The sequence below is a fragment of the Silurus aristotelis genome (genome assembly GCF_946808225.1).
Source record: "Silurus aristotelis genome assembly, chromosome: 19".
Taxonomy (NCBI): Eukaryota; Metazoa; Chordata; class Actinopteri; order Siluriformes; family Siluridae; genus Silurus; species Silurus aristotelis.
In genome coordinates, this window is record NC_139592.1 from 6,868,955 (window position 1) to 6,892,165 (window position 23,211).

The window sequence follows — 23,211 nt, forward strand, 5'->3', positions numbered from 1 at the left end:
TATAATATAATATATAAAATATATAAAAAAAGAAACAGATTTTCCGTATTGATTCAAAATAATAATGTATAACACTGTATACACTGTACACTGTAGCTAATATCATAAACATGAACAGGTTTTAAATATCTGTTATATATAAATAATCAGGCCACCTGCATTTTATGGAATGTTTCTTTTTTACATTTCTTTACAGACTTGAGAAGGATTTCTTGAGCTTATAAGTTTATTTAAAAAAATATTTACTTAAAAAATCTAATGTATAAAAGTGTATTGCATTGAGATTTTCATGTACAAACAGCCTATCAAACAAAAATGTAGAAATTTCAAAGATCTATTACCCCTGTTTTCTTAGTTGTAAGTTTTAATCGTTCTTAATAGAAAATGTAAAAATATAATCCTTTTTTTTTTTTAATAATGAATCTGTTCAATAGTCAATAAAAGATAGAGATTTTTTAAACTTAGTCATAAAATGTACAATACACCGTTATTAATAGAAGTATTATTTCTATACTTTAGCATTTAATATAGATCATTTTGAAACAATTATACTTTCACTGATAACTTTATGCGTGTGTGTATTGAGGTTAGCGACCAGTAGAGTTTGTGTATATCAATTGTTTTGCACCCAGAGCCATTCTGTCAATCAATCGCCTTCTAATTAAAATGATTCACTGAATGTGGCTCATACACACACACACACACACACACACACACACACACACACACACACACACACACACACACACACACACACACAGGCTGTATGCCTCAAAAATGGTACAGTAGGAGAAGTGCTTGCTCTCCGCCGCAGTAAAAAGCCACACCATTATGGTGCACTAACATAAAGGTGGGTTATGGCTGATGGTAGAGTGATCCGGCCCAGGCTTGCCCAGACCAACAGAGCAATAAAGTATCATGTCTGCGCACAGAGGCTTTAAAAAGCACAATTAAGGAGGAGGCAGGTTAATAATTAAAATGCATAATTATTGACCCCTATTTCCAATTCCTCTGAAAGTACATTAGATCAGGAAAAAAGCTGGAGGACAGGAGGGGAGAGCAGAGCGCGCATCCTCTAATGCATTCTCGCCGGCTGCAGCTTCCTCTGGACTCTAATGCGCCCGTGCGCTTGCCGCTTAATGAGGCTCTCCTCACAAATGAAGGATTTCTGAAACCATCAGCAAGCATTATTATCAACCCTACACCCAACTGACTAGTGACCCCCAGACCAATCTTGCCCTTGAACTTTCTGCCACTCAGAGATGGGCAAAACTGGACCAGTAGGGGAAAATTAAAGGGTTAACTGTCCCCCCAGGGGGGAGGGGGGGATCTCTGCACTGACCAGCCATCATTGCTGGTGTCTCCGATAGGAGGTTGACAAGCCAGGCCCGAAGACCTTAACATTAGCATGCAGTCAAGTCAAGAGTAATACGTTTCTTTCTAACACGTCAAATCAGTGTTTCATCACTGGCATGAAACAAACTGGTTTTCATGTAAAAAAAAAAAAATTTTTACATTAGTTTGACCCCGTTTCAAAAAGATCCTATATGCCTTAGTGTGAAAAAAAGGCATGTGACCCAGGAGGAGGAGGAGAGCAGGTGTAAGACACAAGCAGTCAGCACAAAAAAATTATGCCAAGGGCAGGTGGATTAAAGTATTAAAACAATCGCATTTCAGTCCTGGAATAGTCCTCTATCCGGTGAAGATCAGGTGCGAGCGTAATGACACCTCAGGCAGGATCTGCTCCCCCCATTAGCTACGAGCATCAGGGAGAGCTAATGCGAACAGATTATGCCATGATTATGGTAAACGCTCCTGTTACAATCCCATCACAGAAACGAACATATTCTAAAATCAAACAGATGGTTCGCTGCACACCCTGATTACCGCCATACTTTGGAGCTGAGTCTTTTTATGAACGGGAAAATAAAGATACTCGAGCACAATCACATGCCACAAACTATGCAGCCTGTCTGTTTTTTTTTTCCTTATCACAATTTATCTCTAATTAGGATCGTGCAGCTAGTTGAGAGGAAAGAGGCAAATTGGAAGACACGGGTTACGCTAAAGTTCAGCCCTGAATCTATTTACAGTGCAGAATTAATAAGAAGCAGAGGTGATAATGGTGCCAACACAGTGAAACATTTGGGTGAGTGATTTTTAATTTAATCACAGCCGTTTAATACGAGTCTATTCTTAAATGCTACAATTGTTAAGAGACTAGCGAAAGCAGACGAGCCTTCATTTTGTGCCGTTCCTTCTTCCCTCGGGGGTTTCAAATTCATCTTGATATGAACTTACAGCGAGTGTCACAGAGGTCGGGATGTACACAATCGGTTATGAGCTCGTTCAGTAAGGAACAGACGAAAGCAAGCATCTTAATTCTTTAAAAATTCCATTAGTGAGCTCACTGCCATCATGGGACTTTCTGCGAAAGAGGCACTTTCTGCAGAAGTGCAGGATTTATGTACCACACATCGCTCTCAAATGGACAACTCTCCAAACCTGAAAGCCCCCATTCTGATCTGCAGATCATAAAAACGGCGATAAAAGCAAATATGATTCAAAGCAGCTGAAAGGGCATATTTCTTATTTCCTTTTGCTTCCGCCCCCTCTTTTTTTTGTGTTGTATTTTTATTTATTTTTTTATAGACCTATTCATTTTTGTCAGTTATGTTCAATACAAAGTTCCCTGTCATATTTAAGGCATGTGTGTGTCTGTGTATGTGTGTATACTGTGAATAAGAACAGTCAACTGTAAATTTCAAGGTATTTAAAACACATACACACACACTGGAGAAAGCAAGTCAGTACTTGCAGCTGAAGATTGCAGATAAAGATCTATGTTTGTCTCAAAGTAAAAAAGACATTTTTCTTTCCCTCTTTCAAGTCTGGCCTTTTGTTGTCATGTAAAATACCCGCTCCCCACACCACTCAGTTTTGTAATCACATACGCTGAAGCAACCCTGATTAGCAAGTGCACAGCTTTTCTCCTCTAACCGTCCAAGATGGATCGCTTGAGAAACCAAAACCTGTGGGCTTAACAGGAAGTGCAGCGAATGCATGTGTGTTCCTTATAATTGACAATAATTAAGGTGAGCTTAAAAATAATTTAGATGATAAAAGATAAGCCTCTTAGTCGAACGCGAGCCATCTGTGGTCACAATATTGCACCCTCCGAAACGTCGGTCCAATTTGAAGAACGGCGAACGACTGTGCTGTGATTTCTGATTAAAAAATAAATAAATAAATAAAAAAGTGCTCGAGTGTTCCAAACATTCATGTCCAACTGATCTGGTGTGCATCAAGAGCTTTGAGGAATGAGCCTGATATAACAGACAGCAAACAGGAAGTCGCAGAGAGAGAGAGAGAGAGAGAGAGAGAGAGAGAAACCTGCACCCTTCAGTCTTACACTTAAGACAAAGTTAACAAAGTGTGACAGCTGCCAGGTCCTTGACAATTGGGGTCAGTTAGAGGAAAAGTAGCTCAAGTTTTCAGGGCTTTGCAATAGATGTTCAGGAGCAACTGCCCAGCACAGCATCAAAGGGGATTAAAGGCCACAGCCATCTGCTGTCAGGACAGGCTTGCAGAGAAAGACAAACCCTGCGTAACTCCAAGAAGCTCTTCAGGGTGGACTAGTCAAGTGCCGGGAAACATGGTCACGGCACCATGGAATATGGCCAATTAAGCAGTCAGCCAAGAGACTACACAGCTCCAGCGTATGACAATTGCGCCACTACACCGTTTCTGTTTCTGCTCTCATTTGTCCTATTACCCAGGATTCTTTCCTCACACACCTTCTCTTTGTCTTTATCTCTTTCTCTCTCTCTCACTCTTTCTGTTTTATTGACAGGCCGTGACAGCCTTTTCTCGCAGCCACTAATTTGTTTTGGGCTCTGTTCCTGGCCTCCCCCATGACTGTTACCTCAATAGTCTGCTACCTTTTAGCTCCAGCGTGCAGCACTTGACCCGCCGCTGCCGCATGCTTCCAGCACTTTAATTGTCGTTTAATCACATATCAACCTGTCACTTAAACACCCTCTTTTTTCAATTGCAGGAATTTGCATTTTGTGTGAAACTAATTTCTGCTAGCTCCGTCGGCTGAGAAAGGGATGCTCACTTTTCTTTCTCGCCTTTTCTCTCCCTAACACATATTGTACACAGAACATATATGAAAGCGTCAGATATTCTGAAAATAACTGCTTCATTCAAGTGGAGATGAGGGAATTGCACCATATTTAAGGATGAATGTATATCGTAGATCTTATGTATTCTGTATGCACTAGAGCCATGGGTCTGGAAATAAAGCTTAGGGATCCACAGGGGTCTTTGTTATAGAGTCTGTGGGTTTACAATTAGAATTTTTGATTGACGTGATTAACGTGATTAAAAATGGTGGGGAAAATAACTATCAAATGCTGATAAACATAAAAAAAAATAAAAATAAAAATAAAGTGATAAACGTGTTAATAGTTAACTGGTCATCTGGATTTAATGGACTAAAATCATTAGAACTTTAATAAAAAAGAAAAAAATTATAATTGCTGTTAGTATAATAAAATATATTTTTTTTATTTGAATTATTTAATCAATTAATATAATTACTCTTATTTTTAATGAATGTATACAACTCCCGAGACCCTAACAGTGCATTCAGTGAGCGCCCGGGTCTCCACTATTCTGTTTCACACAGTTTTCAGCCTCCACAGCGGCCAAGCTGCTCTACTGAAGGGATTCAGTGGACACTGCTGGGGTTCGTCTCACTTTCCACTCATCAGTTAACAGCAGATGGAGAGACACACACTTTCCATTATGATCAAGTCCGGTGGTGTGTGGAAGGCCACACACTTGTGCAATATCTCCCCTGCTATGTCTGTAGCTCATGCTGGGGCTGGGGGTCGGGTGCTGGGGCTCAGTGATGCGCTACTGGAGAGAGAGCTGAAGCACAGCGTCCTCTAGAGACGGCCAAGTTTAATTATAAAAAGCAGGGAAGCTCTTTGTTCCATCTTTTATTATATTAATTGGCAAAAGGGGGCCGGATATTCGGTGTGGGGGGGAAACTGTGGTCTCTAACGGGGGTCTCTGGGAGGGTTTTCACAGGGGTTTAATCCTGTTAGAAGCACTGTCCATGCCTCCTCTACCTAAGTCATAGTCCATAATGAATAGCTCCTAATCGTAAGAGCAAAAAGAGCTGGTGACAGACACCTAAGAGGCATTTAGATTTCAGAGGCAGTTCCAGGTCCTGCCAATACTTGCGTTCTCATATACATAGAACCTGGGGAAGCTGTAATGGTGTGTTTAACATAATGACCTCTTTCTTTTACCACTTCCTATCCGTAGTGTATGTCTCACAGGCTCCTACTGTCTGGTCTTCCCCATCTGTTATATCAGTCTAATTCTCCCACATGCTCACACAAGTTTTCACAATCTGCCTCACTTTTATGGTAATCTATTAAAATATATTTTAAAGTTATAAAATGAAATCTAGCTAAAGAGTTAGCTTTTAGACATGGTAGCTAATGTGAAAAAAAAACCCAACAACAACATATTTGTAGTATGTTAGCTGAATATTAAACACTACAATCACACTCCGCCATACAAATAAAGTGTTACTGTAGATTGGTATAGATAAGATAAGTGGTATAACTTAGCAATGATAATTAATTGTGTCGTTTAATAATCAAATTGTCCCCTAAAAATGTTAGCCAGACGAAAATAAAAATTAGCTAGCTAATAAAATAGTATCATAAAATAAAGTATGAAGCTAGCTGGCTAGCTATACTGAGGAGATGTACCCGTCGAAGGATATATAAAGCCTACTCTAGCTAAATTGTTTTAACTTGCGATTCAACAAATTAGGTTGTGTGACAAACGAGTGCATTTTGAGAAAGATTTAAGCTTAAATGATCGTGCTGGAAAATAAATTCAAATGGCTAGTACTGGTTACACTAAGAGGGTGTAGATTTCATGAAATGTAGGATAAATTAAAATCACTATACATTAGTGCATAACCTTTCACATTGTGCGGGTGCTCATGGGTCATTTTTCTGTTTAACCTCTTATGGTTACCATCAGGACTCTTCAACTGGCAACTACCCTGACCTTTATAAGCAGTTCTTAGAAGTAATGAACACAAGTATTTCTTATCCTTATCTTTTCCCTCAGAGCACCACTTATCCAATATAGCTACCATTGTCTCACTAAGATATGATGTATTTTTAATTTTATTTCAGAAGAGAGAGTGCTATAAAATGTACAGTAAGTAAGTGTAATTCAGTTTGCATCCTAGCATTGTGGCGTGGGGCTTTTGTGTTATAAAGTTATCCATGACTTCCTGAATGAAGAATCCTCAAAAGATCACGCAGGAAGTTCAAACCGAACAGAGTGAAACTCTCAATGAGTTACTCATGTCATGCGCCGGCTCATTGAAGGGTTCATCCCGACCTGACCAGGTTCCTCGTCGTTTATTCCTGAGGAGCTGAGACGTCTCCAAACTGTCAAAAGCATTTTCTGCCGAGCTGAAGAGAGACGAGAGAGAAGGAAAGGGGGGAAAAAAGAAACCGTCGCACGCATTCACGCGCACGCACACACTTTTCGCGAGGCTGTCAGGTAAATTAGATCTGAAAGCTGACAATTTCTGACCATATTTCCTTGATTATTTCGAACAAATGCACACCAGCCGCTCTAAGGAGATTAAAGTGACATAAAAGTCCCGAGCGGGAGGAGGGAGGGCAGCGAATCCAGGTCACCCCCATTTGTCCCCCTGCCTGACAGCAGCTATATCGCTATCCAATCCAATAAAAATCCCCCCTCCTTTTGCTTTAATTAATTTTACAGCTAGCTTGCTTAATTACTTTCAATCAAAATCCTCTTGCCATCACAAAATTAGAAATGGTTCAACTCCATTAGTCTAAATTCTTCATTTACATACACAAAGACTGTCAGCTCTTGCTAAGCAAACGGCCTCTCGCTTGATGAGATTGTTTTTTCCCTCCCCTCACTGTCACCCTCTCTCTCTCTTACCCTTTCTCTCATCCCCCCCACACACCTCCCTGCAATATTTTTTTTCTCAAGGAGAAAAGTAGCATAAAATTATCTGAGCCCTGATTTCAGATGGTTTCCTCTTGCTAATATGCAATCATAATAGCGATAAAGTGTGCACTGTAAAGATAAGTTCACAGCCGTTTTTTTTTCCCAAAGATTTCTCGCTTCTTTTTTTCACACTGCCCCCACGCACTTATATAAAATAAAAAAAAGACAAGTGTTCATTTTGAAAAAGTATTCTCAAAACACAAGTAAACGACTCTCTGAAATTAGCTCCTTAGCCACACAAGTTTTTTTTTTTTCCTTTTTTTTTCTGCTGCTCAGTGCTCACCTGTGCATAACCATCAACAATGATTCTCTGAGGCCACAGGATAATTTCCAGTGGTGACACAGCCTCTCAATCACAGACAGTGCCCAAGGCCTGCACATCAGCAAGAATTAAGGGCATGCAGATAAACTCTGTGATATGGGAATGGACTCAAACCCCAGTCCTGCTCATATAACTAGGCTTTATAATAACAAACAAATCAAACTGTCCCAACACTGAGCAACACTACACAACCCAGACACTTACACACACACTTACACACACACATCCAAAAGTGCTGATGCTCGCTTGGAGTGTTTGTTTTCGTTTTCTGCCACATCCCTTGACCACACACGCACGCAAAGCCGCAAAAAGCTTGCTAACCCGAACAGCAGCTTTGATCTGTTGTCTGCTCGCTAAACATATTACCTTACAGCTTCCTTCCTCTCCAGAGAGAAAGTGACAGAGCACCTTGAGAATGCCAGAGAGACTGTTCGGCTCCTTCTAACTGGCGTACGGCTAATCGCTGTGAGCTGTAAAGCAATGCCCTGAGTGGCCAGCTCGTAAAAACTCGACTCTGATGGCCCTCTAAGTGCTGGGCTCAGGTCTGACCCCCTATTCCCATCTCCTGTGCTTCTACATATCCACTACCCCTTTTTCCCGCTCTTCCTAACCACTCCCCATTAACACCCTTAATTATCCAAATCCATCATTCTTGGGATAAATTAAGACTGCCTCTTTAATTCAATTTAATAGGATAATTTTGCAAACTCCCATTTGCTTTAACTCTCTGTCTCTTCTCTGAATCTCTGTCTGTCTCTCTCTCTCTCTCTCTCTCTCTCTCTCTCTCTCTCTCTTTTCTTTACCCTGGACGACTCTGTCAGCTCATGGGCTGATGGAGCTCATGTGGTGTTGAGCAGCAAAGCAGCTCTGCACTACTTGGCTTGCTCACTTGGCCTTGGCTAATCCAGTCTTATCCAGTCTCATTGCTCCTCACTGTCTTTGCTAAGCGTCATGACTCGACACACTGCATCTTACCAGCTCCTCGTATGCTCGGCACCTGAACACCTTCATTTTCCCCCTACATTTTAATCTGTATTGAATTATAATTTATCTTATGTAATGTGTTCAAGACAGAGAAAGCCAATACCTACAGCTTTACTTCCAAATCTAAAAATGCAAATGAGAAATACACCTCCCTTTATTTGAATTCTGACACATGATTGGCTGTTATATTTTATGATGTATTAATTGCCTCTGGGAAATATAGAGAATCCTAAATCAGCTATTGTTTTCTGACTTCCGAGATATATATATATATATATATATATATATATATATATATATATATATATATATATATATATATATATATATATATATATATATATATGTGTATGTATGTATGTAATAAATGTGCATAAGAAAATAGGTTAGAATATTTTTACTTTTTTTTTTCTTCTTTTTATTTTTCAAAGCCATTCCCAAATTACATTTATATTTTTATATTTTCAATATATTATAACAAAAATTCTTATCTATTTTTCTATGCACATTTAGTACAATTTAATTAGAAAACTGCTTTTATTATAAGAACAAATTTAAAATGCAGCTAATAGACACAGCTATAAATGCCATTGTGAAAGGAAATGAAACAAACATTACCACAAATCTACACTTTTATATGATGGCTAAATATGTTTATATTATAGCACTTGCATCATTGTATGCTTGCTTAATAATGGCCCAAAACAACATAAAATCCTTTTATTAGAAAAAAAAAAGTTGTTTGCTATTTGCACTTTATTGGAACAATACTCTAAATGTCAAATACAAATATAGTGTTTACATGCAGATAAAGTATTTTTTGTTCATACAATTATCCGAGTGTGATCCTGCCCCACTTCCCTCGTCCTGCACTTGCTCTAACACATGCCACACACTAACATGTCCTGCCACCACCACCACCACTCCAACCCATCCCTCCTGTAAAATAATTCTCTCAAAATTTCCCAGAGACCCTTTGTTTAGGTGTTCAGGACTCTGGGAAGGTTTCAAATGATTTTAGCCATGATTTAATTCAGCTTGTTAAAGGGTGATGTCAGCACAATAGAGGCCGAGCCTCTAAATCCACCACATTCACTCAAAACAGCAAGATGAAATAATCACGGGTGACGTCTACGAAAACACTTATTATATTCGCCCATCGCCTGGCTGAATCTGCTAAACCTCATCAGCGTTATTCACCGATTTTTCTCTGGGAACGAAAAAAAAAAAAAAAAGATTACTCATACTTTAATGGTGAACTAGTTTTTCCAGTGAATCGGAAAGGCAGATAAAGAACTTTTCCAAACATTTATGAATTAAGAAATATAAGAATAAGAAGAACATCTAAGAATTATAAATCGTCCTGAGAAAGGGCATAAATATTCATCGGATTATTTTTCGCATGTCCTGTAAGCACAGAGGACACCTGTTCCTGTGTACAAAGTTAAATATGACTACAATAGTGTAATGAAGTCCTTTTTTTTTTTTTTCTTTTTTAGGAAACACTGAAGAGATATTTTTACTTCAGCAGGAATGGTTGAATCTCAGGCGCTCGACTCTTGCACTTGTCCACATAAGCTTTACCAAAGTCCCATAAAAGGCTCGGAGCTGACAACTCAGCACTAGAGATAAGAAAAGGATCAACTTGAGCCTTTCTCATAGCTTCATTTATTTTAAATCCAAGCTCTATTTACACACTTGCTGACTGCCAGTCGACGTTCCTTTCAACTCAGAGAAACACTGCTGCCTAATGGCTGTACCCAAACACCTCACATTACTCATTTTCCAGCATTTCCATCTCTCCATGCATGTGTGTGCGCAGGAGGAGCGTTGAGACCGCAGGGGTAAAAAATCCCGGCTCTCAGGCTGGAGAGCTGGACGCGGCGTGGGTTAATAACGAGAAGAGTACTCGTGCACTATCTGATGAAGAGGTGAAGTCCTAATCGTCCTCCGTGGCCCCAGAGGAGGAGGCCGGTGTTTATCAGCACTAAGGAGGACACACGGAGCTCGGGAAAAAGGCGAGGGAGGGGTGTATATGTGTGTATATGTGTGTGTTATGTGTGAACCGTTCCCGACTGACAGGATCTCTTCATAGACATGCCAGCACTTTAACCTGGCCTGTTATTAAAATTCTAATCTGTTCAACATGCCAATGTTAGCACTTTTGCCTTGATTAATAAAAGAGCGCCCCTGAGCACTATGCCCATGCGTTTTCTTTCTTTCAGGTTGTTTTTATCTATTTATTTGTTTATTATTTATTTCCTTGCTTCCTGGGTGGCCATTCCCACCCAAGATTATGTAAAAAATTTACTTTTTGCATTCGTTCCTAATTGGGTTTTGGATAATATATATAAAAGAAGATACAAAAGCATATTGAAATGCAAAGATAAGAATATTCTCCAGAGAGAAAGAAAGAAAAAAAAAAAAGCAAAGAAGAGTCAGAAAGCTGAACGGAATCCGACGTACCGTGTGCGATCTCGACGCCAAACTGTTCTGGTGAAGAAAACAGGATGATGCGGGAGGAACAGTGGCGGCGGCGGAGCGGGGGGAGACTTAAAGGACGTGATTTATCTGAGCTTGATTGCATGTTAATCGAGGTTACGTGTATTAAGTGGAATCTAATTGGAACAGACACTGGCAGCCTGACAGATCGACATGATGCAGATGGATTGAAAGAGAGAGGGAGGGGAGAGGAGAAGCGAGAGCAAGTGAGAGAAAGAGAGAATGCAAGCAAAAAAACTGATGTGACTCAAAGGTGTATTTTTACACACTGCACACCCGGAGGATCGTATTATTCTGCCTCTACAATTAACCACCAGCCAGCGTCATTGGGTGTATTCCAAAAAATGTTTGTGTAATTAAAATAATGGTGCTGAAATCTTCTCGTCCACTGGTTGGCCTTGCTGGAGGACACACTGAAAATGTGCATGGCATGCGCTCACCCAGTTGTCACGAACAGTCAAGTGCTACCCTTTTGGAAAAGAGGGAAAAAATACCCTCTTTCATTAAAAAAATAAATAAAAATAATAATATATATATATATATATATATATATATATATATATATATATATATATATATATATATATATATATATATATATATATATATACACATACATACACCAGCTGCTTGAGGACATGTCACCTCTTGGAGTTAGGAGGCCATGTGCTGCCTTCTTTCACACGCTTTTTCGATCTCATCAGACAACTGGTGCGAAGGCCCTTCCTCTAAATCTAAAGCCTTCACCCTGTTTGACAGAGTGCCCTTTACAACATTAGTGCGGAGAGAAAAAAAAAAGACACCTGTTGCGCCAAACAACTGCTCTTTCAGAGGTTATGCAAATGTTTAACAAATTATGACCCCAGAAAGCAAAAAGGTACTGCACAGCACCAGAGCACAGAATGAGGTTTTCACCTTTTAGGAGGGTCGAGAGAAATGTGTTCTTCCTCTTTGAAAGCACCATGCCATCAGTCCAGTGCCTTTTAACACACATCGATTGCAGTGAGGCTTAGGCTCACAAATGTCATCCATTGTCATCTTTTATCACAGCAGTGTCCAATAGCAGCTCTGCATTATTAACTTTGTCACATAGCCGTTGTGGATGACTGTGTCCATTCAAGGCCCTCCATTTTCGCTCTCACGCAAAGCAGCCAGATTTTGAAAGTGACAGCACAAACAATATTATTCTGAAGCTTTTAAAATGCATTCTGTGTCAGTTCCAAAAAAAATCATAATAAAAAAAAATGAAAAAACAGGCCATGAAGTTGTTTCAAACTCTAGGGATAAAGTGATGACAGTCTCCTGATTGAGAATACCATGACTGCTTTAAGTCTAAGAATGCACACTGCTGCGCGATACTAGAGTGTGTCCGAAATGCAAATGGAAAACAGAAAAGTCGGAATACACGGAGGAGGAGGGGGTGGATCTGAACGGCCGTGCGTTGAAATCTCAGCCATCAAGGCACAATGGTCAAATCATTCATGACACTTTCCCGTCAGAGCGCCGAGACAGGGGAGTTCCTTCAGTCAGCTGCTGATTTGATCCATGCTGACTGTTGCACTAATGACATTAATAAGGACAAAATTACTGTTTTGAAACACAGAATCTTTCAGTCCTTGTTTTGCTGGAGATGGTGTGCTTCCAGCTTCACCAAGAACTGTCCAACAATTTACATTTATTGAGTATTGTCTGTCTGTCTATCTATCTATCTATCTATCTATCTATCTATCTATCTATCTATCTATCTATCTATCTATCTATCTATCTATCTATCTATCTATCTATCTATCCATCCATCCATCCATCCATCCATCCATCCATCCATCCATCCATCCATCCATCCATCCATCCATCCATCCATCCATCCATCCACCCACCCTTCTCTGTTTGCCGCTCTTTACACCTCGAGGCTTTGCATCCCAATATAGAATCAAAATGCCTAATAAGGCAAACAAATAATTCAACCTCACTTCCGTACACATCTATATATCCACCATTTGAAGCCAAATAACTGTAATGTGTCAAGAGGAGGGGGTGGTCATGCTCTGCCGGCCTCGTAGCTCCAACATTGAGAGAGATGACACAGTGTGATCAAGGACATGAATTGCTCATTGATTTTTAGCGCCAGCTTAACTATCCATTCCAATTGATTTTAGCCCGGCTGCATGCGCGAGTTATGGCACACTTTTAATGCGTCTCCTGTATGACCGCTTCTCCCTTATGAGTGGAAACATACAGAAAAGGCAGGATATGCAATGAAACGTGTTAAACAGGTCCTGAAACGTGTACGCTGTCTTATTTCTCTCTGTGCATGTCGTGTGGGCGTACTGTAATTACCCGAACGAGTTGTGCTATATTCTTTAGCAAATACCTTTTCATGGTTACAAAATGGAGCAAATTTGACAAATAAATGCTGTAATTGCTGTAAATGCTAACAGGAAGCTGCTGGGAGAAAAAATAGTAGGGTTGTGAGGAGGCACAAAGCCTACTAGCAGCAAATCGACAAGTTGGAATAAATTCTCGACATCTGAGGTATACATTGCAGTCTGGGAATATACAGCCTGGGTAGGAAGCGTAAATGATGTCTACCACTACAGTTCTATATCTAATCCATCACACATTTCCTTTCATAATATTCCATTCCTGAATATTCCCAACTAATCCCCCAGACACCAATATCTAAAGCTGAGATGCCCAAATTGTGGATCGTGGGCCAGAAACCTCATGTCTCTCATTAAAAGTCACCAAAATAGCATTTTACATTAATAGGTATTGCACTTTTATTATACAATAAATTGGATTGTTCCTCATTGCAATATAAGTTTCACTGAACTAGAACTTTGAATATAAATCTGCATTAGCCATATATATCTAAGGGAATCCTAAATTAGAGTCACAACAGGAACTTTTATTTTAATATAATGTGTAATATAATGCAACATTTATTTTCGTCCCACAGCCAGCAGTCAAGTTAGATTTTTGGTCCTTCCATAGTAAAAAAAAGTTTGGCCACCTCTGCCCTAAACCAAAAAGTGATTAATCCAGAGATCTTAATAAACCCAATAAAGCAATTAGGCTGTGAATAATTAGAGTGAATAATTATTTTAATGTATAATTTTTATTTTCTCCATCAGCACCCTCCCAGCATTTGCATGAATTATTAATAAATCCTGGCTTCAGTGAAATATGAGATAATGTCAGAAATGTGATCCAATAGATGGCCGTAAATGTCATCTGTCACTGAGAAATGCGTTAAAAAATGAAGAAGGCTAGTCTTTCCCTTAAAGACACATTTTCTTACTTCTGATATTTAAACAAGGGACTTATCCCCCCCCACACACACCATATCATGCATCCACTTCCTGCGCCCACTCTTTCCAGGCTCTTTTCATCCCTAATTCCGAGGGTTCAAATGGCCGTTTTAGTGAGAGGTGAGTTTCTTTCTTTCAAGGAGTGCCAAATAAAGCATACTTTAGACTGCTACATTAAAAAAAAAAGAAACATCTCTGCGTAATTAATGTTTTACAAGTGCTGCTGTTCTTATTCAGAAAATGGCCCGATCAAAGCAGGCAGGTTCAGATTACGCAGCTAATTGAAATCCCACATTTCAGAGCAGTCCTTTTCCCCCCTCACTCTCCCTCTCCTTTACACACACAATGAACGTGTGCAGAGTCCACAAATGACATCAAATCATCAAAGTAATATGTGTCTTTTCTTTTCACTGTATTTCCCAGCTTAGTCTTCATGAGACAGCTTAATAAAGCTGTAAATGTAGGCAGCAGCAGTGCATGTGTGTGTGTGTGTGTGTGTGTGTGTGTGTGTGTGTGTGTGTGTGTGTGTGTGTGTGTGTGTCATTATGTGTGTGGCCATGTTTTTATATCTTGCTAAGGACCAAATGTAAATGTAAAACACAGTTTTGACCTTGTGGGGACCTATTATCATTTTCTTTTCTTTTTTCCAGCAAGTTTTTTTTTTTACAAAGGCAAAATATTTCCTTTTTGTTACTGAGGTAAAGGTCAGGGTTAGATTCAGGTGTATGTGAACATACCATTAATTAGCCTCATTATCAATGTCAATGGAAAGGTCCTTCCTAAGATTGTAAGACAAATGTGTGTGTGTGTGTGTGTGTGTGTGTGTGTGTGTGTGTGTGTGTGTGTGTGTGTGTGTGTGTGTGTGAGCGCCTGTGTTGTATTTTTACGGTGAGGTTGGTGCACACTTTAAGCACTACAACAGCACAGTCTCAGAGGCCAAGAGAAAAAAGATTTTCTCATGTCTCCTCGTTCCCTCTCTCTGCTAAAATAAGATTAGGTATTGGTGTGTGTATATTAAGTTTTTATAAGGTTGTTATAAATTGAAAAACTTGTTTGGATGAAAAGTTGTGTGTAAAACAGGTGTGAAAAGGTGTGTATATGATAAAGCATTCACCCTCTGAATACTTGAAATATCACAATTAGAATGCACACAAATAAGGTATTATTGTCGACTTAGCGCTTCTGATGATACAGAAGCAGCATTCACTCACATTCACTCTCCAACTTGAATTATCCACACTCCCTTTTTTCCCTTTCTTGATCCACCTGAATCTTTTGTTTAAACTAAAAGTAGAAGCACTAATGACTTGCAGTAAAAAAAAAAAAAAAAAAAAAAAAAAAAAAAAAAAAAAAAAAAACAGGCAAGGCATCATGGAAACATTTCTGACGTGGCACAGTATAAAAAAGCCATCATTCTCTCGTATTTACCTAAAGCAGCTCACTTTCCGAAACTATTGTTTTATGGGTTTGTTGTTCTAGCGTGAGGCATTATAACTTACTGTAGCATTCTTTCCCAAGGTCAGCTGCTGGCGTGACACACACCTTATTTGCTTATGGGGCTTTTCAGGTCAGTTCTATTATATTTACATCAAATAATTTTTGATAAGGGATGTAAAAGGCCTATAAACCGCCACCATAAATGGGAGAGGTGAAGCTGATAGAAGAAAAATAATAAGTACAAAAGATCAACTGCCTTTTTTTTTTTTTTTTTTTCTCTTTTTTAATCTCTGACACGTTGATATTTTCCATCTTTGTGCCTGATGGTGCCAAGGTGGGGCCTATCCCCTGAACTGGGCCACCAGCTCCTGTTTCTGCCCAAAGAACCTGCCTTCTATCTGCACAGCACTATAATCACTTAACAAAGACTCGGGCATTTGCACAAATTAAAACATCAATAATGCACAAGTGCTTTTCAGTTTCTGCCATAGACACTCTGGCAGTGGGGTAGGAGCGCTCTCTCTCTCTCTCTCTCTCTCTCTCTCTCTCTCTCTCTCTCTCTCTCTCTCTCTCTGTCTATCTCTCTTTCTCTCTCTCAAAATGTGCTGGTCTGGAAGAACCGAAAGAAGCTGTCCATCCATCTCTCTTATTGGAAAGAGACAAAATTTGAACGGCACAAAGTGTTTTAGCCAACACCCTCAAGTGAAGCACTTCCATAAAGCAGCTCCCAATGGCATTGCCACTACAGAAAAAAAAAGGAAATGAAAAAAAATACACACATACCTTTCATCTAATGTTTAAATGGCCATAATCAAGAATCAAATTTTAACTTTGAGTACTTTTTAAAAGAGGTTCGATAATTAATTTTAGCATAAAAATTTTAATATTAATAAAGTACATTAATATATAAATTATATAAAATGTAACACTACATTATAAATGGAACAGGTGACTTGTTTATCGCTCATTTATCAAATTTCGGAAACTGCAACTGATTAGACTTCTGAGTTAAGGTTATGGAGAATTGAGCAAATGTGACATTTGTGTGGAAGTTTCAATTATTAAACGGCCAGGAAAATTCAAAAGTGTAAAAAAACGAGTAAATGAAGAAAAAACAAACAAAACCAAAAAGATAATTAGCCACATAGCAGAGATGAAGTGGCAAAAAAAGATGGCCCCAGTAGGTCATTAATACCATATGGTCTTTTATGACACGCTAGCCATGTTTACTGACTCATATTTACGCCATATGTAGAAATCCACATTTGTACTTTAAAACGAATTAAACAAATCAAATTAAAAAAAGTGCTTGAGTTTTAATTTATTGAAAAAAATTACACAATACAAAGAAAAAGTGAGCTACATAATGTAGGATGTAACACAATACCAAAGTAACACTAAAGAATTTGCATCTGCTTTCCTTTTAACGGATTACACCGTTTTCAGTGTTTTTTTCTTTCCTCTTGTTTTATTTTGCTTTTTTTCCTTTTTTCTTTATTTCTCCTCGCCAACCGCACGCTTGTTAGCAAACTGTTAAGTCAGGCGCGCGGCACACAAATTGCGCTCGGCCGAGCGAATTTGTTTTGCAAGGGTGACCTGTTTAATCATCTCATTTTCTTTTGTGGACGTTTATTCATCCGGTTTCCACGGTTACGCCGAACATTAAGGGGCTACAGTAATAAGGCTTGAGAGTCAAACAGGTAATAAAAAAATTAACGCCATTCTCGGGCAGCCGAGGCCCGTCTCGGAAATGAAGCAGGGGAGAGGGGAGAGCGCAGGCAGGCCGAAAGGGGCCATACTTCCCAAACAATTAAGGTCCGTGCCGCTTATTTCCCTCCGTGGAGCAGCTACAGCCGGGATTTGCACGGACAGGACAATCGGTGAACCCTCATCGCTCAACAGGGAGGGGAATTAGTTGAAAGTCATTCTGTTTCTTTATTTATCAGCCGGCCTAGATTACTTATCAGGACCATCAAAACTCCCTGAATTATGATTATTAAACATTTCTTCCCCCCTTCTCCTCCTCCTCCTCCTCCTTCTCCTCCTTGTCTTAGATAAGATTACTGTCGGTTGCAGAAATACGTAGCTATGGAGTCATGTTGTGTAATTATAGATAGTATATTATGTCAGTTTTACTGGCTGGATGTGGACTTTTTTTATCATATCTTATAAACTATTTCATCACAAAGACTCTATTGAGTCGGGAAATGGAAATTACTTTTATCGAACATTTTCAGATAAAGAAAAAAAAAAACGTTCCGTCTGTACAGTATGTGGCTAGATCTCTGTCTTTTCCTCCCACTCTATCTTATCCTATCTCTCTCCAGTATGAAACAGTGCCCTTTTGCAGCAAATGATGAACCCAACTTATAGCCAAATATAGAAAATCCCAGCATAAGAGAGGGGACAGGTGTTGAGAGCAAGGAGAAGCCAAACATGGTTGTGAAGCAATACAGGCAAAATAAACAAGTCATTATCATTTTCATTCTTTCTTTCTTTCTTTTTTTTTTTTTTAAAGCCAAGCATACATCGTTTCGATGACGCCGTTTTAACCTTCACCGAAAACGAAACAGCGATTCTATTCTACTTGTACAGTCTCCGCACCATAACGTGGCATTTGTCGTGTTCTGAGCAGTTGTGGAAAATATCTAAATCATGTTGAGACACAAGGCTGGCTTCTGCAGCCTCGAATGCCCTTTAATTCATTACTCACTGCATATGAATAGATGGGCATAAAATTGTACAAATAATACGGCACAAGCCTGGTGTCAGGTTGCTCGTTTGCCGGAGAGCTGACATTGTGTTTGACTCATTTCAAAAGCTGCCTGATGAGAATAGAAAAACCTGCAAGAACCCCAAAACTTTTTTACTTTCTTTTTTTTTTTGTCGTTTTCTCACATAGAACGTCAGAGTTTGTCTTTGTTTTTCTTGAAGCAATCAAGTCACAGAGATTTAAGGAGCCAAGAGTTGCACGCGTCATCTTGACAACAGCAAACACAGCTTGATTGCTGGCTGACCTGTTTAGAGGCCTTGCTGTAAAATCTCAGCTTTGATGGGCACCATGAGGTGACATCACCTCACCTTTTTCCTCCTTTATCTCCTTACTTACCAAGAGAACTGAGAGAATTCTTGTGTGTGTGTGTGTGTGTGTGTGTGTGTGTGTGTGTGTGTGTGTGTGTGTGTGTGTGTGTGGAGGGAGAAAATCCCAAAAGAGGACAGAATATATAACACTAAGCTCCAGCATGAGACCGCCAACTGTTCTGCTAACAGCCTCTTAACAGGTGTAGACCCTAGAACCATGTAATCCTATCAAGTTACAGAGTAAAAAAAAAAAAAAAAAAAAAAAAAAAAAAAAAAAATCAGTCAAACAGCAAACTCCTGAGCCCCATCACCCCCACCACGCTCTCCTCGTCCCCCCTTGCTGCTCTACACTGTGTAGTCGGTGACAGAACGGAACAGCTGGGCTTCAGATTTATCATGTACAGACAGTAATTATTGCTGCTGCTGCCTGCTACTGACCCAAGCGAATAGAATGTCACAGGAAAAAACACACAGAACGCGGGGACCCGCGTCAGGGGAGCTTTCAGACGCGAGCGCCCCTGTTTGCAGTCAATTACCAAAGAGGACAGGATATCGGCCTGGTGGCGCTCCAGTGCAAACACTCTCTCAGGATGAAGGTGACAGAGAACACACAGCCGTGCATTTTTTTTCCCCTTATCAATGGGGGGAAAAAAAAAAAGAGAAAGAAAACGTTCGCTTGCGCTCGGAGCTAACACGTCGGTGTGTGTCCTTACACGAACTATTAGCTGAGTGACGTGCACCAATTACGGCTTGACAAATTTTGACGCTGATTGATGGCATGTGTGTAAAAAGCTACTGAGCTGTGTGTGTGCAGCGCAGGACCACCCAAACGGGCGCACGTGAGGCCCGCTCTGACCCCTGAGTTTTGGGTGAAGATAAGAAGAAAAGCACCTCTGACACGCTGATAAACTATCAGTCTATTAGCGGAGTCAATCAGTGCTTTAACGGCAGTCACTAAGCTGTTAAACCGCATCGCCGGCGTCTTATATGGCTTTACATTCACGGGTGTAAAGATTATCAAAAGCGACGCTGGAATTGCACTGAATTCAAGTTAACTTTATTCCCTTGATGTATCTTCATCCAGATAGACAGAAATACACTTTACATCTTTTGTAGCCGAAGATAGAAGGTCATTTTTCCAAAGGGATTGTATAGAAATAGCTGCTTTTCACCTGAATTCTGTCGAAACTCTGCATAATTGGCTCTTCCTTTTTTCTGAAAGCCTCACCCACAAAGCGTGGAGTGAAACAGAAGTCTGAACGAGTGCACACTTCTTCATGGGAATTAAAGCTGAAGCCTGAGCAGCGCGCACTGCCCCTGTCTTAACAACCGTACCATTCCTTCCTTCCAACCTGCCCACAGGGTCGCTCCCACCTTAAACCCCCCCCCTCCTGCCACGTTTAAAAGGATTAGACGCCACATTTTGTGCTGGCTTAATCTTCCTTTCAGACGGCCTAATAAGTGTGCGTCGATAAGCCAAGCATGCAAATTTCATTCTAGGCCAGTGGAGCTCGTGCTTTCAGACAAACGGACTGAGGTATTTTGCACCGTGCTAATTGCTTCTTCGTATTCCTCTTTTCTCTCTTATACGCCATATCGGCAGCGGCAGATTATTCCTCTCTCCCACTTTGCATGAAATTAGAATTTCATGTGGAAGATCATAAACGTGAAATAGAGCCGTTCTACGAGCCCTTTGTGAGCGAGGACGTCTTTAGGCGGAACTTTGTCACTTTTCCGTGGAATAATATGAAGAGCTCCGAGTCCACCGGATGGACGTTAAAGAGGAAACAGCTCCCTTTTGAATTTCAAATGTCATTTGTCACGCTTCTTGTTGAGCCGAGCCACCAACCAGAGATAAGATGGTAAACTTTCGGAGCTGACAGAGGAGGACTTTCGCATTTACTTCGTGACAATACAGAAAAAAGGACACGAAGACACTGATCATGGGATCATGGGAAAGCCTACAGCTACCAAATGATGCTTACAATTTAAAAAATTTAATAAAGTAATAAATGAATAATAATAGTCATGTAAATAATAATAACAATGTAATAAATTAATAATAAAATAATACTGATGTAATAAATAATAACATTAATAATAATAATAATAATAATAATAGACTGGTATTAAAACCTTAAGAAATAAATGATTTAAGGGGCTAAAGGTATGAGGTGCGTTATTTGCACATGCTTCCTCCTGCAGTATTAATTAGCCTATTACTGTGCATTGGTGACTGAAATGCTTTGAGCTTTTAATTAGGACCGAGCGCCTGCATGAGTGCACAAGCGAGAAGAAGAGAGGAGACGAGAAAAGAGGAGAAGGAAATTGAGGAGAGGAGAATTGAGGAGACAAGAGGAGAAAAGAGGAAAGGAAAGGAGAACTATTTCCTTTTTTTCCCAAACATGCTTTAAACACCTCAGTGCTTCATATCCCTCCTTTCCTGCTGCGAAAATATATTTATTAGGTAGACAAATCGGTAAGAGAGTGCACTTATAGGGATGCTGACTTCATTACAATGTTGAGGAGCCTGCATCTGATCAGAATGCTCGTGTACCGGCTCAGCCCGCCTTCCAACTCTCCATCGTGTTTCTCTCACTTTACTGCTCGTGTTTAAGCCAGAAAGTCAGTTATTACAATTTAATCTCCAGTTCTCCATTTTGCCCCACAGTTAAACAACATTTAAAGATCAGACCTATAGCCTTGTTTTGTTGCAGGTGTACCATAAAAATATAACAAATATAAAAAATATATATAACAAATGAATGAAAAATGGTCCGAAATTACTTAGTTTCAAAACACACCTTTTAATTTTCTTAATGAAATACAAGATTTGACTGTGTTTTTACATGTCAGCGTTTCTTCTGCGTCCCGCCGGAGAACTCGGATTAAAAGGGGTTAAACGTGACACCTCTCAACAGCCCCATCCCCCCCCCTTCCACTGTCCTCCTGCGAAATTTATTTTAAAAACTCTGTTAATCTGCATTACACAATGTTCCCATTAGCATAGCCCGGCCTCCTCGTAAAAAATCCAGCTCATTTAATTAAAAAATGTAAATTTACTGTCATCCGAGGGCTGGCGATTTAAGACAGCACCGGGCTTTTTATTGCTTAAGACATCAAGTTGATTCGCTTGTTGCTAAACTGTGATGAAGGTTATCGAGGGCTACAGACCTTGACTCATACATGTGTGTTTTTATTTCCCTCCTACTTTCAGCCTGTAAAGGTGCTCACGGTGGATTAAAACTCTCCAAAAAGGCAGAGAAAAGCCATCGTAGTTTAATGACGCGTCGTAAAATTATGAGCAGTCTGAACAGAGTGAACAGAGCTAAAAAAGGGTATATCTGAAAAACGAGGGTGTGCCTTATGTAGTCCTATTCAGTGTCTTTTTTTTTTTACGTTAGGTAGCAGAGAAACCACAGGGAAAAACAACACATTGAAAAAAAAAATTACACGGTACATCTGGGGGTTTTGAATTAAAAAAAAAAAAAGAAAAAAAAAAGAAAAAAAAAAAGATTAATTCCCAGAATTTTCTAGTGTGCTCTGTTTGAGTAAGAGTGAACATAAAGTTCCATTTTTTGCTTTTCTCACTTCTTTTTTTTATGGCTAAATACGTCAAATCTATCAGGTAAAAAAAAATGCAATAAAGCAAGCAAGAGAAATATAAAATGTGGGAAATCACTTGATAATAATAATAATAATACTCTTATTTATAATAAATAAAAAATTTACTTTTTATAACACAGGATGAAGTTCATTCTTTCTCTCTTTTCTCTTTTTTTTTTTTTTTTTTTTTTTTAGCTCGGTCTGGGTTGAACATAACGGAATAAAATTTTTTAAGTATATTATATTAAAATACCCAGGAAAATAAAAATGCCACAGATCTATTCTACACTAAAATCAAGGCATAAATCTGGATATTATAAAAAAATAAATAACAACTGATATGCATAATAAAAAATCTTTAAAATCATATTCACACACATTTCTATGTGCAAAACAAAAACAAGAACAAAACAACTAAAACTGTTTTTTAATTCTATTTTCATTTTTAACCTTTACACACAATCTAAACTGGGATTCCTGGCTGTCACAAACCAATGTAAGGAACATTTTCTATTTACAGGATCGAAAACTTTCTGGGCACCGAAATAAATGTTTCCTGAGGCTGCCCAAAAACATAGTGAAAAAAAACAAAACAACAAAGCTCTGAAGATCGGTTTTACTTGCGCGAAATAAAGATGAACGGGGGAACGTGGGGATAAAGTGTGGGATATCACTTGTTCTGTGTGTGTTCTTACATGTGTCAAAACAAAGCCGGCACAACAGTTTGTTTGTTCAGTCCCCTTGGCAACAAACCCTTAGGCCACACCGAGCGCTTACACTTCACATACCTGTGTGTGTGTTTGTGTATGTGCGTGTGTGTGTGTGTGTGTATTCACTCTATACTTTATTCTGTTCCTCTATAATGACTTATTTCAT

At 39.4% G+C, this 23,211-nt stretch overlaps 1 protein-coding gene across 7 annotated transcripts in view; it reads right to left on the reverse strand.

Moving 5' to 3' along the window:
* The window catches only part of casz1 (castor zinc finger 1), a 203,129-nt gene that overhangs the window by 56,825 nt on the left and 123,093 nt on the right, over positions 1-23,211 (reverse strand). The gene's annotated exons all lie outside the window — the stretch shown is intronic.